At 41.3% G+C, this 14787-nt stretch overlaps 1 long non-coding RNA gene across 1 annotated transcript; it reads left to right on the top strand.

The window, feature by feature from the left end:
- Positions 1-889: 889 nt before the first annotated feature.
- Positions 890-14633, top strand: LOC112554800. The gene is made up of 3 exons (XR_003097323.1): positions 890-1032; positions 13652-13852; positions 14494-14633. It is a non-coding gene; the product is annotated as an uncharacterized LOC112554800 (long non-coding RNA).
- Positions 14634-14787: the final 154 nt, after the last annotated feature.

Raw genomic sequence — 14787 nt, forward strand, 5'->3', positions numbered from 1 at the left:
GCCACATGAACACCCCATCACAGGCTATTCTCTAGATGGTAAATTGCTGACCCAGAATCCCAAGGCCGTAATTTGTCTCGATTTGAGATACTCTTATCCTCGACCTCAACTGCCTCTCGATCTTTATATGTGGGAGATGTGGTGGTGTGGGTAGGGGGGGGGAGGAGTGAAGGAGAATGTGTGTGTGAGAGAGATTGATGAAGAAGTATCATAATTACATTTGGAGAAATTCTAAAAGTGAAGTACTAATTCAAATCTACATACTTACATATAGGATGTTAATATGTCGGATTTCTATGGTATACTTCTCAAGGATTATTATTAGCTTTTTACCCTAGATAGGATGGGCCGACCGTTGGTACTCTTGCGTGTGGAAGGACTGAATTTAATTGCGCACCTTAAAATCCGCGAGGGTGAAAATACCACAAATTCCACGCATTTTAGTGCTGACTGTCAGCAAATAGAGGGTTCCTAACTGAACCATATGACTGTAAGAATTAAGTTTCACGTTCATCATCATCATCATCAGCAGCAGCAGCGACAGCAGCAGGACCATCTCAATTTCTTGTATTATTATCATCATTGTTCAATAACCACCTCAGCCACAAAACTTCACCTTTTCATACAACTAACAAACGAAAATCTTTTTTTTTTTAAATGGATAGTTTAAAGTTTTAATTAAAAAAATTATCAAGGAAAGGCCTATCAGACATGACAAAAGAAAAACATTGCACGGCTGTCCAGTAGCAGAGAAGGAGAGAATGAAGCAGTGACTGTGTCACAGGTCCTTCCACTTTACTTTTAAATGTATTTTGCGTTTCACTGTCCGCCATGAACATCGAACACTTTCATCGATCATGATATTTTAGGAGCAGATCCGAACACAGGTTTCGCGGGCCGGCGTTGTTCGTCAGCAGCCTCCAATCTATAAATATCCGTCAGCATCGCGAGCCTCGATCTCGCCCGGCTGCTCAAAAAGCGATCACATGACTATATAGGCGTCGGAGATGGCGGCTGCATCTGAGTGTCCGTGTGAGTACTGGGCTTGCATTTTTCTTTCTTTCTCCACAGTCTGCTGCCAGGGACCTATCAAACTGGACGAAAGAACCGTTCTTTCAAATGTTTAAACGGTGCAATTTTTGGTTTGAGCAGAAGCTAGCTTTCTAAAATATTTTTATACATTTTGTTTGGAATGTCTGCTTCCCTCGCAGAGAATAGCAGGCGACCATTAAATTGCCCTGCGCGTGCACAGTAGCAGAGCAGCAAACGTGCAGACGACCGGTCTGAATCTCATCATCATTGATAATTAGCATAGTGAGTCAGAGCAGCAGAAGTTATCATCCTTAGATGATTCAGAAGGGAACTGATTTTGGCATTTTGTTTGAAAGATTTAGTTTTGAAAAAGATCGTCTGCTCGACAAAGCTCGATGAGTAACTCGTATTTATATCAGAATGTCGGCGCGCTTTGGGCATGTGGCACGCCGGTTGTCTCCTCTTTAACTACCAACCAGCGTTGCTTTATTATAATTTACCAGACAGCGTCTGTAACAAGTAGAAATCACGTTCTGTTAAATATCTCGAAAAATATCCAAACTCAGTTTTGATGCCTGCACGGATTGCTTTTAGCAGTGTTGATTTTTTTTAAATAAGTTATTTGTTAAAGATCGTCAGAACGTTTTTTTTCTTTTTAGAGTTGCAGTTTCAGTACACATTGTACCCCATGCCATTGTGTGGGGAGGAAAACAGTCGTGTAGCATTGTTTGGTGTGAGCCTTAAACAAACAACTTTGAGACTAGATATACCTTATTTTAAAAAAATAAAAGCGTTTGTCAGACTTTGTGTTATTGATCATAGTTTTAATAGTTTTATATTTTTTTTTTAGGATGCTAGCAAGGCCATGCTCAGCCAGCACAAACTCAAATTAGAACAGAAAATTTTATGCCATACTTTTCCAATCTGTAAAAGGAAAACTTGTCTCTGTTAATTTTTTTTTTTTTTTTTTTTGCTTCAATAGAAATGTTTTAATTTCTCTGAACTAAGAAATTTAGTAACTGAAATGCATATCATTGCATTTGTCACTGATCATACATATGATACTTTTAATAAAATCAGAATACACATTAGAAGGCCACAATGTTTTTATATACTGTGTATGCAGGAATAATCTATGTCATATTGATGTAAAAGTGAAATATGACCATTTACTAAACATACAGTTATCTGTAGCTATTGGAAGTTATAAAATGATTTGCAAATGTATTTATAAAGCAAGTGAATGTCATACACCTGTCCATCCACAAATATTTTTTCAAATTCTTTCATTAGTTGATGTTACAGCTATAACATTAAATGCTTTAGACATGTCAGTTAATTATACAGGAAACATAATTGTTTTTAACTTCTACTAAAAAATCTGTAGTTTTATTGGTAATTGTTGTAATTTACTTGCAACATCAACACATGAATAAGTTTCATTTATTTATGGAACTCGAAGATGTTAGCATGTTTTTTTCAAGAATAGTCCATTCATACTGTACTGTCAGCAATAATTTTTTTAATTAGTGTCCAGAAACAGAACTTTAGGTGTGTATAACTTGAGACTTTTATAAGCTGCAGCTGGTCTTTTAGGATATCACCTGCTCTCAGGAGTCAGATCACATTTATTTACTTCTAGTGCAAATCTTTTTGTCTTAGGAAACTGAAACTAACAAGCTGATGCCGGAATATTTGAATGTGTTGGAAGGGGTGGGGTGGGGCACATAATCGAGGAGTTGGGGAGGTAACAGTTTGTGTTATTTACTGCCAGGAGATATACTGACATGCATCCTCTGTTTCATTGTAGCATAGAGTCAATCCAAGAAGTTACGGTGGCTTTGTAAGAAGTTGAGGCTGTAATGATGTTTCCTGTTCCCATAATTATACCTTCAGCACAATTCAGTTACATTCTCAGAAATAACTAGCCTGGGAAAATGAAAACAGTAACATCACATAAACTATTTCTGCTTGTTTTTTTAACCCATTAGACTAGACATAATATTAATTGTAAACCCTGTTGCATTAGTATTGAGTGATCAAAGGTCACATGACTATCATAACGATCTAGGCCTAGTGTGTGAAAACAGAATAATGTTTGCCATAATTTCTGTCATATCTTGTTGGATTTTGGAGCTTTTTGGGCCACACATCACATTTTAATTTGTAGTTTTGAAATGAGAAAAATGACCATTGCTCCTAATGCAATAAAATGTAAGTTATCTGGCAAATTAAAACATTCATTTGAGAAAGATTTGCCTATGTCACTCTTATTCAGTTTTGATAAAATATTGTTATCAGTTGATAACGTAAAGAGCAGGCACTTAGCTACAGTGACAAGAAGTCAGCAGTACTTATGCCATTAACTGCAAATGTTACATGGACTCCGAATTTTATGTAAAATAATTATTCCAAGTATTTCTTCAACTTTTATGCAGAAATAACCACAGACAACGTGGTATTTTAACAGTATTGGTGTAACCCTTAGAACTGCTTGCGCTTTATATGACATTATGAGCACAGTTAATCCTTGTTAACACCAAGAGGTTAGGTCAGCAAATTTATATTGCCTTTTTAAATTCCTCTTGCATTTATGTTGTTTATCATACACTTTAGCTTCTCTTGCCTATGTTATGTATGTTGGTCTTGGGTTGAGTTACACAGTACACTTGTTTTAACTCACATTTTTCAATCTGCCATTTGGACTTGTTTACATCTTGTGGCCTTGGATGCATAGCTAATGTACTTTGGGACCAGGCTGGGATGTCAACACTGTCAGTAGCAGTATGTACACACAACCTCCCATCCCTAGTACTTCCCCCACATCCTGGGCAGCTTGTGAGAATAGTAAGGCCATGAATGATTACTGGTTCTAGATGTGAATGATTACTGCATGTATACTGATCCTAGACATAAATGATTACTGGTCTTAGAGAGTGACGATTTTAGCTATGACAGAAACGGACATATAAAGGATTGTTTGGAATATTCCTTTTGACAAAGTCTACTTGTACATCAAAATGTCTATGGTGTCTGAAGACAGCATCATTTGTGTGAACATTTCTGTCTTCATGCAGATGGTTTAGACTTTAGAGGTTTGGAGGTTTATATTGATACAAATATTTCACAACGTATTAGCATTATACACGATGATGAAGAAAGGAGGTATAAATGAATAAACACTTTTCGTTGAAATGATTTTAAAAGTGGAGATAAAAATGTGAAACTGGGGAAGTGAATCCAACAAGGCGAATATAGCCCCGTTCTCACGATGGGCACGCATGTGAATTCTTTCCACTGCGAGGGCGTTAAAAAGTAGAAGGGGGGAGAGGTGAGACGCACGCGGGCTCCAAGGCTGCACTAGAACGAACAGGCGGTGATGGGAAGTTTTGTGTAGGAATGTTTGAGCGGTTTTCAGCCGTGTGTGCTGTAGGAAGGCGTGGAACCCCACACAAGAATGTGTAGTGGAGGTGTAACACACACTTGCCAAGGATGACAGATCTCGAGGGAGGCAGAGACGGTTATTGTCCCAGGGAGATGGGAGAGACTTCCTCTTAGAGGAAGAAAGGACTTGATGTTAGCTTTTACAGCAGACATAATTTCACTTTTTTGAAAGCGTGCTTGTTCTGTAACATAAAAACTGGAGGGGTGGTGATGGGGGGACACGGATGTGGACGAGAGGGAGAGGAATGAAACGAAGTAGTAAAGGTCACAACGTTGAGAGAAAGGTCAATTTGACGAGTGTCGGGGAGTGAACTATTGCACAGGCTAATGCACTCTTCCGTTTTGGTCACACAGATATGAGAATTTTTTTTTTCCCGAGGCCTTAGACGTTTAGGAAATGGTCGTGAATTTCTCTTCCTTGTCTCAAACAACAAAAATGCAAGACAAGAGTTGGCTGAAACCGATTGCACTCTAGTGTAGCTGTTGTACACTTGGACTGGAAAAAGACTTTTGAATAACTGCGCATATAACAGTTAAGAGGTTTTTACGTGTTTATGGGTTCGCTTTTCTGGAATCGTCATTCCATCCAACCTGGGTACTTCAAGCATGTGTGGTGTTGACCTCGTTCAATTTTTGCGCAGGTCGTATTAAAGACTTCAGGTGTGATTCATGTCTGTGTAGTCTGGAATGTGTGTTGCTCATTACTGCGCAGACATGGGGCAGTCAAGACAGGAAAACAAACTCTTGGCACAGTAACGAGGGCCATGCAGCCTCTGGAGCTTGAAACACGAATGATGCTAAGGTCGCACGAAAAGTAAGAGGAAATAACTGCGTATGTCGTCATGGCTGTCGAGGGAGCTTGGGTATGATTTCACACCCGTGCACGATGGTCGGTTCATGCACGCGCGCGCACACGCACACACAGGCTGAGGAAGGTCGGGGCAGGGGAAGTTTACGAGAACCGCTCGCTAACACTGCGGGCGCACGCGCGCGCGTACGTGTCCTCGTGAATCATCCCCACTGTGAATCAGTGCTGCTGATTCTCCCCGCTCGTGGTTGTCAGAACCTATTCTCGGGTTTCACATCTTCCCCAGAGATTAGACAATCCACAGGCTCTCCGGTATGCAGTAGACAGCCTTCGCTGGAATTGCCAGTCGACTGCTTCCATCCCTGGATGCACTAAGAGCCTTAGAAATGGTTGAGGGCTAGGTCCATGCGTTGTGACCTCCGCCCTCTATAAAAGCTCATTAATTTTTGTTTGCGTTAGATTTACGCCCAGCATTTCATCCTTTCCTCCATTATAGTTTTATGTATGTCCTGTTAATCATCTCACTAATTACAACTTTTGTAAATACTCTGGCATAGCAGTCGATGTGGTAGTAAAACAGATGCAATGCAATCTACACCTTTCCACCAATCAGCTTTTCTCAGAGTAATAACATAACAAGTGCTTCTGGTGAGACATATTTGTGTTATTGCCTGATAATCTTTAGGAATACAAAGAAAACACAATCTCCGTAAACAAATTTTTTTTTTAGATTGTGCCCCACATTTTTCATTAAGAAGGAAAATAAAAGTTGCTTAAATGTGATGTAGAATTGTTGTCGTTCTCATAGTTGAATACATCCTTGTATCCCTGTCCTCCGTGTATCCGTGCAGAAATCTTCGATTTTTAAATACTAAGTTTCTTTTAAAAATTTTATAGGTGTCTAGGTAGTCTAGTGGAGAGAAGCCTGGGTCATGTTCTCTCAAAACTTGCTGTATATAACGCTTGACAGCGCTTTATTGTAAGAAAAAGATTGATTGGTCAGCACACGACCTTAGAGATAAGGACCTTCCCCCTCTCCAAAAGCAAACGTGGACAAGGGACAGAAAAACTGTTTTTAAAAACATTCTTGGGGTAACTTCCGGTTTCCTAACGTTGAAGACTGGAAAACTGAATTAATAGATATAGATTAATTAAAAGATATAGATTGCCTAGTGGAAGAGCTGCTGGTTGAGGTGGCTTCTAGATACGAGAAAAGACATCGACGCGTCTGTACCATCAAAATGTTAAAGACAAGATTTTATTCCCATGTGGTCGACAGGATATACGCGAGCGACCCTGTACCCAGGCTCCGCTCGCTCGGTCGGGTCGCGGAGACAAATTGCTTGTTGCTGGTCGTGACATTCCGGGGACCATGGGAAAAAATAAGAATCAAGATTCCTAGGATACTGAGCTCACCATCCATCTGTAAAGGCGTTCACACACTCCTTGCGACATGTGGTGTGGAAAGGTCGCAGCGAGTTTTTATTTTAGAATTTCCCCGTAAAAAAAGGAAAACATCGGCACCTTTGCTGAGGCAGATTTGCATATTCATGACAGACAGTGGTTGGCTTGTTGGGTATGCCTACCCACATTCCGAGTACTCGCAGCCTCTCTGTCTCTCTCTCACACACACCGGCAGATGCAGAGGAGTTGGGTGGCAGCTTCAACTCCCACAGCACCATCCTTGCACGCGAGACGAGTCCGCGACTGACCCAGTTAATTAGCCAACGGCTGCCGCTACGCTCCCTGATTAACGCTCCAATCCATATTTCCGGCTGCATCGTTACGTCACTTGTACCCGACTGGACCTGGAGATGGCAGTTGGGAATAAAACGGTGGGGTGGGGAATAAAGTTGGGGGCCAGTCGGGTGGACGCTTGTCTGGGCAGTCCGTCATTCGCTTCGGTGGAGAGGCCGGTTTTCTCGTTCCCGGCATGCTAGAGGACGCTGCAGCAACGTCTCGTTGCCATGGCGACGGCGATCTCTTCCCCCTCCTTCCTTCCCCCAATCGCCAGGGAGCTCCCTTTATTATTCACGGACTACAAGACTCCGAAGGTCGTCAGCACTTATGCCATTTACCGGGGAGAGGGGTTGGGAGGGGTAATGATGCTCTTTACCTCCTTTTGCAGGGAATCACGTGATGTTGCTGGCAGCAGGGAGTGGGCTGGCATGTTCGCCGAGGGTACTTGCGGTCGCGCTCGGACACGGTTCTCTCCAGACTGGCGGCGTCTTCGCCGGCCGACCCTGGGGTCAGGATCGGTGGGTCGGCGCGGATGTCTGCCACGTGTAGCGCGCGGTCCTATGGCAGCATTCCTGGTAGCAGACATGCGCAGACGGCGTAAACCTACTTGTGACCGCAACCATCATGTTGCCCGCAGCATATATACATATTAATGCTCGATAACAACTCTGCTGTCAAATTCTTACAAGCTCAGATGTGATAATAATTATATAAGGATCCGTTTTAGAAAGCTGCACAGATTGATGAAAGGATGGTAGCAAAATATTGTCAGGGCTGACTGTGGAAAAGAAAACTATTTTCCCAGATAGAAAACTAAAAACTCGCGTAAAAAAACAAGCAAACAAAAAAAAAAAAACCCGCATTTGGGCAGATGTGATACTACGATTATTTCCAAAAAAAAAAAAATATAAGAAAACTTTTCATAGTTTTTTTAGGTTGTTTATGTATTTACAAAATTAAAGCTATTTGATTACTTATCCACATATTACTTGTTTGTTCTCAATGCACCTCATCCCACGCTTTCTGTTGTTCCTCAAATCCTGACAGTCCTTCCTTCCATGGAAGGTTTCTCTACGATGCACATATTTCCATATATTTTCTTGCCACACCACTGGTGTCTTGCCACATAATCTCTATGGATATCAATGTTTTTGCAAATATACCCTCATAAATACCCTTGGTGGCAAGGGAGGAGGAAAAGTTAGTTTCTCTTTGCCTATGGTGATTGAGGTCATTAGTGTAGTTTGTTATTGATATTATTTTAAGCATTGTGTTGTTTGAGTGATCAGAATCATACTTTGCTCTGACTGAATATTACTTCGTGTCGACTTAGGTTGTCGGGTGGGTGTTATTAAGACCACCCTAGTGATGTTTCCCTCCCAGCCCCAGCATTCTAAACCCTGACTGTTGTGTCGTGTCAGCACTGCTAACTAGGTTCATTGGGTTGCCCTCCTACACTGATTGGCTGATTAAAGCTGATTATCACACACCACTTGTAGCTGCTAACCCCCTACACTTTATTTCGTATTGTTTCCACAAGTAATCAGCTGATTTTTCTAGAATCTTTAGTCGTTAGGTCTTCACTGAAACTCCACTGAAACTTTCAGCATATTTATGGTACTTGAACATTTCTAGTCTTTCGCGCAAACTTCATTTTCCCCTTCCCCAACCACTCACATCTCCCTCACTATACATGTGATCTGAAAAATAGTAGAAGTGGTGCTCGTGGTCGTCATCATCGTCCATTTCCCAGTCATTCGCCATCGAGTCGTTCTATTTGCCTGTCGGAGACTAGTGCTCTCACCCTACTAACCAATCGCATTCAATCCCATTAAATCCCATTCTGTTGGCACAGTGTGGTCCACTGTGGTGTGCAAGCACTCCTCGTCCTCTCCAAACTGTTCCACGACCGGAAGTCTTTTACTGTCTGCATGCCTCCCGTTTATCCTCATTAGTCGTAATAACCATGACATCTTAGTGTGTGGTTGTTGACCTCGCTAACCCGGCAGTTGTGTGGGCGTGAGCTTATGCCAATCCTATCTTACAAAATCAGAAGATATCTGAACTTCCCTGTACCAATAAGTAGTCTGTAACTAGAAACAATTTGAAAGAAGTTTCAGCCACGAAATATCCAAGAAAATGGCATCAGCGTGGTCCTTTGAGCAATAACATTGACAGTGATTCCCAATAAATGTATGTTTGCGAAACCGGTCTTGTTGGTGTCATCTGGGATTAAGGGGTAAATAAAAACTAACAGCCTAACAACTTGATTGTGGGGATGTTTGTGGTGTAACTGCAGACTGGTGCATGCAGCCATTCGTTCAGCTGGGGCGCTCAGGGTTACCCAATCCTTTCAAACAGATGCCTTTACCATCCAAACACTCCATCACACCCTTTTCATATCTTCCCTTTATTATTTGATTTCTAAACATTCCAAAATGTTTCATTAATGACAATATGTTATACAAAGGGCGATGTATTCTTCAGGAGTACAGCTGGTGGTGCGACAACGACCGGCTAGTGACCCGTCCACGCTGTCCCTCGCACCCGATATCGTAGAACCTCGTGAAAGTCTCGTTCGCTCGTATTGATCTCCCTTCCAGCTCCTCTCGGGCTTCTGCAGAGTCTGGCCACAGGCGGTGTCACACCGACCCTGATGCCAGGCGGAAAGACGCAGAACTTACGGCCTAGCGCACAATCAATATCTCATTCCGGGTGCAACCAATGGCCGTAGAACCAACACCATACAGCTTGGTGTTGTCCGAGAACTTGCTAGGGCTGTGTGCGTGTTTGTTTGTGTGTGTGTGTGTGAGTGTGAGAGAGAGAGATCTTAGAGAACATGGAAGAGGATGAAAAATTGCATTAGAAGATGGTGCGAGAGAAACAGATAAAATGCGTGGAAGGAAAGCACTTGACCTTGGTGCCGGTCTGGCTGCCCTCGACTACCCCAGAGCTGAGCAGAGACTCACTTGCAGTGTTGGTATGTGCGACTTCGTTCCACATTATAGTTAAAATCCTTCATACAGCCCTAGAAGGTGAGAAGATATGGCATAGCAGCGCCAGGAAAGCTTGATACAAAGTATTCATCATCGCCATCCAAGGTGTAAAGCACGAGAGTGACCCCAGAGGTTGAGGGGGAAACGCGATGATGGTCCCAGTGACAGAAGCAGTCGCTGTGAACTCCGGCATTTTCCCGAGCTTCCAACTCGAGTGTTACAAAGCAGCCAGCAGAGGTCCACCCATAAAGGGTTATTGTCTCCAAGCATCATTGTCCTGTTCATCACCTCATCGCCCGCTCCCTGCTTCCTGTTCATGACAGCAGTTTGAGTAGGTCAAAGGAAAAGTGCATGTTTTGTGTCGCTCAGAAGACAGCAGCCTGCAAAATTTTGTTATTTCTTCATTACCTCCTCCCCTGCTAGACAGTAAAAGTAGGTGGTTGTGAAATGTCAGCAAAAATAAAAAGGTGCAGAAATATTATCTATTCCATAAACAAACAATAGACACGGCCTCATGTGCTTATAAAACTTATTCTGGAGATGGCTGGAGGCAGGAAGCTGTGGAAGGGCAAGGGAGGTATGAGATGCAATGGTTCTGGTTCCATGGATTCCGGTTCCTGTCAGTGGTATATCTTCATGCCATCTACTTCTAAACAAATTTACTTTTTCTAGCGGTTTACTATTTTTGTAGAGAGAATAATAGCAGTTCCATTGTGTTTAAACATTTTCAAAATTAAAAAAAAAATGTGCAGGAAGTCGTCATTTGGACATGCACCATCATGGCAGTCAGGAGGTTAGCATCACTGACTCAGACATTTAATAAAGTGCCATAAGGCTTAGAATGGAGAAGCAGACCACTGGTTGTAGTGGCAGTAGGAAGACAGATGTCAGCGCAGGGTCTAATCTGACAGCCTGTCAATAATGGCCGCTGTAGTTGTGTGGCCTGCAGTTTGGTCACAGCAGCCTGGCCAGACATCCGGCGACAGGGGCAAGGCATTTGCCTACCCTCCCCTGTCCTAGCAAAGATTGAATGGGCATGGCAGGATGTGTCCCCTTCCTACTCTGCCCCCTTCCTTACGCCCATTAAACTAAACTATGATGTGGCACTGTGTAGGCCAGTTCAGTTGGTGTTTGTGTCAGTATGTTGTTTAGTATTTGGTCATAGAGTCAATCAGCAACATGTAGAGGTTGTCTATAAGATTACAGTTGCTACAGTACCAAGACCAGTATGATTTGGGTGGAGATTCCCTTGTTTGTTGTTTTAAGATTTTAATATACTCAGACATGTCAGTTTGTCTTGTCTAGGGGAAGGTGACCTAAAAAAAGGTGCTAAAAGGTAATTGAACAGGTAGGCTGATAATATATTTTTGTTTCAGTTTCAATAGTTGACAGCTTTACAGAGAAAGATCTTCAGTTCTCTGTCTTTGTTTAGATAATCTTTCACTGGCTGCCTGCATGGGAGTCTGTATATTAGAATAGTGGTTTGTAACAGCCAGAGGTAGGTAGGTGAGATTAATGAGCACCCACCTACTTGCTAGTTATTCGTGATAAGTGCCTTTTATTGTGTGTTTAGGCCCAGTCTTTTTTGACCTTTTCAGGTCCATCATTTCAACCTCCCATGTTCTGTAAGGCCCACCCATAACCTGGCCTTTTGTCTCCCTGGACAGCATTTTATGTGTTTGTGTGAATGTGCCTGCCAGAGAGAGAGAAAGGGGGAGAAGAATTCATGAAGTTAAGAGAACCAGAGCAGTGGCTTACACAGGACCAGTTGCTTCACTAGTGTACCCTAGTCAATATCTGACAGCACTGTCTGGTTCAGCAGCCACTTAAAAACAGCCAATGAAAGGGTCTATCATTGATTTTGCCCTTCTTGTAACCAGCAGGTTTTCCAGGCTTTCTCCCTAGTGAATAAAATTTCTACATGGGTAGAAAACCAATATGTATGATATTGATGAAAGCAGACAGTATTATTTTGTATAATGCAAATGAATGTATATGTTATCAGATCCTGTTTCTTATGAATATTATATATTTGTAAAATAAATATATGAGTCATGACACTTGCCCGGTCAGTGACATTAGCATTTGACTGTCACAGGTGACTTGATTCCTAGGTGTTACATGTGTTATGGTGAGATACCATAATAGTAATTGAGAATACTTCATTTTTTGGTTAATGGATAAATAGGCTGACAAGCTTCTTGATGACCTTTATCTGGCACTTAGCCACAGTCAACCATGCACCTGCCAGTCACTTGTTCGTTAGAGAGAGAGAGAGCTTAACAGATGCATCTTAGTACTGATAGTATTTGATTTAAGCAGTATTTCCAAACACATTCCAAAAAAGTAAAAGGCGAAAGATGAATTTTCATAGACAAGGTAGCAGTAAATTAATGAATAATTAGGATGTGACTAGTGTAATGCAAAGAAACTTTTACAAATTTAGTTTTTGTCTGAAAGTGGCTGTATTCTTCCTCTACCACCCATTTCCTCATCATCAGTAGCTTATCCTTAGCCTCGTTAACCAAGAGGAGTGGCTTAGTATAGGCCAGGGAAATCACATGTCACTATTCTTGGTTTCTGTTTCTTTGGGATCTGCTCAGCGTTTGTCCTGTCTAGTTCTGTTGTCAATCACATCTCTAAAATCATATCTCACACACACACATACCCTACACATGCATTCATATTATCTAAGTTCAACCAAATTTGATATGTCTTCAGTTTCACATCTGTAAGGGTGGCGCGTTCTGAGTTGACTTTTACCCAAATATACGGATCGTTAATGTGGAGGAGAAATCCAGAATTTTAGACTACTTAAAAGCATTCAGTACTGGGGAAAACCAGTCAAGTTTTTATCTGTAGTTAAGCCCATTTCTATTGCCTGTTATGCAGTATTGATTTCATGCTTCTGCCTTCAGGGCAGCAAACCTTCTGCATAATAATTGGTGTAGACACACAGCTGATGAATCCCACTGATACAGCAGAGAAACTATTTTACGATGTATTCCAAGCATAACTACTGTATGCATGCACACCTGTTTGAAACTGTATGTAAGCTGCTCTGCATAAATTTATGCATTCATGTAGATGCTCGGCAAAGTCATATGTCTAATTGTGTCAGCAAGATGGGAAATGCTTAATATCATTAGTTACTGTGGTCATTTGCTAATCCTCACAAAATAATTTCATGGCAGCTTACTCTTGATACAAAGTATGGAGAAGAGGTTAATCTTGTGAGACTCTTGTAATACGTATATTAGTAATAGTCATCAAATGAAAAACTAGATTGTTAGAAATAATGTTTTAAGTGTTTTATACTTACTCTTTATGCTAACAAGCATTAACAAATGTGTGACTTTCTGTTTTTTAAATGCTAGTAACAATTTTGTGAGAATAATGTAAAGACTGGAGAGAATATTGTTTTAGTGCGCACATCATTGCTGTCTTCACAAAGAATTGTTAAACAAATATATTATGCTGATTTTTCCCCCTGTATAAAAATATAATGGGTAAATCAGGAAAAAAATAATATTAGAATAAATAATTTCAGGAATTGTACTGTTCTTGCTGAAGGTGCTACAATTTTCTTTACATTCATCTATATATTTGGATGGCCATTTGTATATTGCAGTGGTGCTGGTTACTGGGGCGACAGGGTACATTGCATCCCATGTCATCAAACAGCTGCAGGAGGCAGGGCACATGGTGCGAGGCACAGTGCGAAGCCTGTCAGATGAAGCCAAAATCAAACACCTGCAAGATCTTGCCCTGAAGCTACCTACAAGCTGGAACTAGTAGAAGCAGATCTGACAAAACCAGAATCTTGGGAAGCGTAAGTTAATTGAAATGTATCTTCTTTGAAGCAGCATGGCATATTCACTATCTTTAGCTTTCACTCCACATGCAGAGGGTATTTCCAGTGAGTGAGAGATTGTGTGTAGGGTGTCTTAAAACTTTTGCTAAGGCAGCATGTAGGTGCACAACACTCATATGCTCATGAAATATAGATACAAACTGTGGACTGTCCCTGATTTCTGACATCCAGTTTTCAAAAGCTGAATTTAGAAAAGCATATGTTTTGTGAAAGCAAAAAACTGGTTTATGCAAGGTTTATACACATCTGCTTTCCTTCCACCAAATTCCACAAACACGATTCTTTATCTTGCAAGCCAAGCACTAGCCTACATCTCTGGCTCACTTTTGATCAAACTCAACATTTTCAAAGCTTTAATGCCCACACTGTACCTAACCCTAATCCAGCCTAATCTTTCTAACCCAAACCCTAATCTCCATCTTTTGTTGTCCTTTGTTTCTATATAGTACACAGTAGATAAAAGACCACAGACAGTAAAATGTTATGTTATTTTTTTATAAGATTATTCAAGTTATCCATTCATGCTTCTTGCAATATCAGAATTGGTACACCATCTTGCAAGCAAGGTACTTACACTCACTGACCTCATGCTATTTCAGAGCAGTAAAAGGCGTAGCTTATGTCATCCATGTGGCAAGCCCCTTCCCCAACTCCCAGCCTAAAGATGAGAATGAAGTTATTCAACCTGCTGTTGAAGGCACTCAGAACATCTTAAAAGCCTGTGTTGCTGCCAAGACAGTCAAGCGTGTTGTTCTCACAAGCTCGTGTGTTGCTGTCAATTGTAAGTTTTTTTGTCTTTTGTCATCTGATGCATTTTTTTATAGAAAAAAATAGTTTACAGCATTTCTGCAAATACAATGTACAAAACAAGCTATTTCCAACAGGTGGGACTT

This window comes from Pomacea canaliculata, linkage group LG14, assembly GCF_003073045.1.
Source record: "Pomacea canaliculata isolate SZHN2017 linkage group LG14, ASM307304v1, whole genome shotgun sequence".
NCBI classification, from domain to species: domain Eukaryota; kingdom Metazoa; phylum Mollusca; class Gastropoda; order Architaenioglossa; family Ampullariidae; genus Pomacea; species Pomacea canaliculata.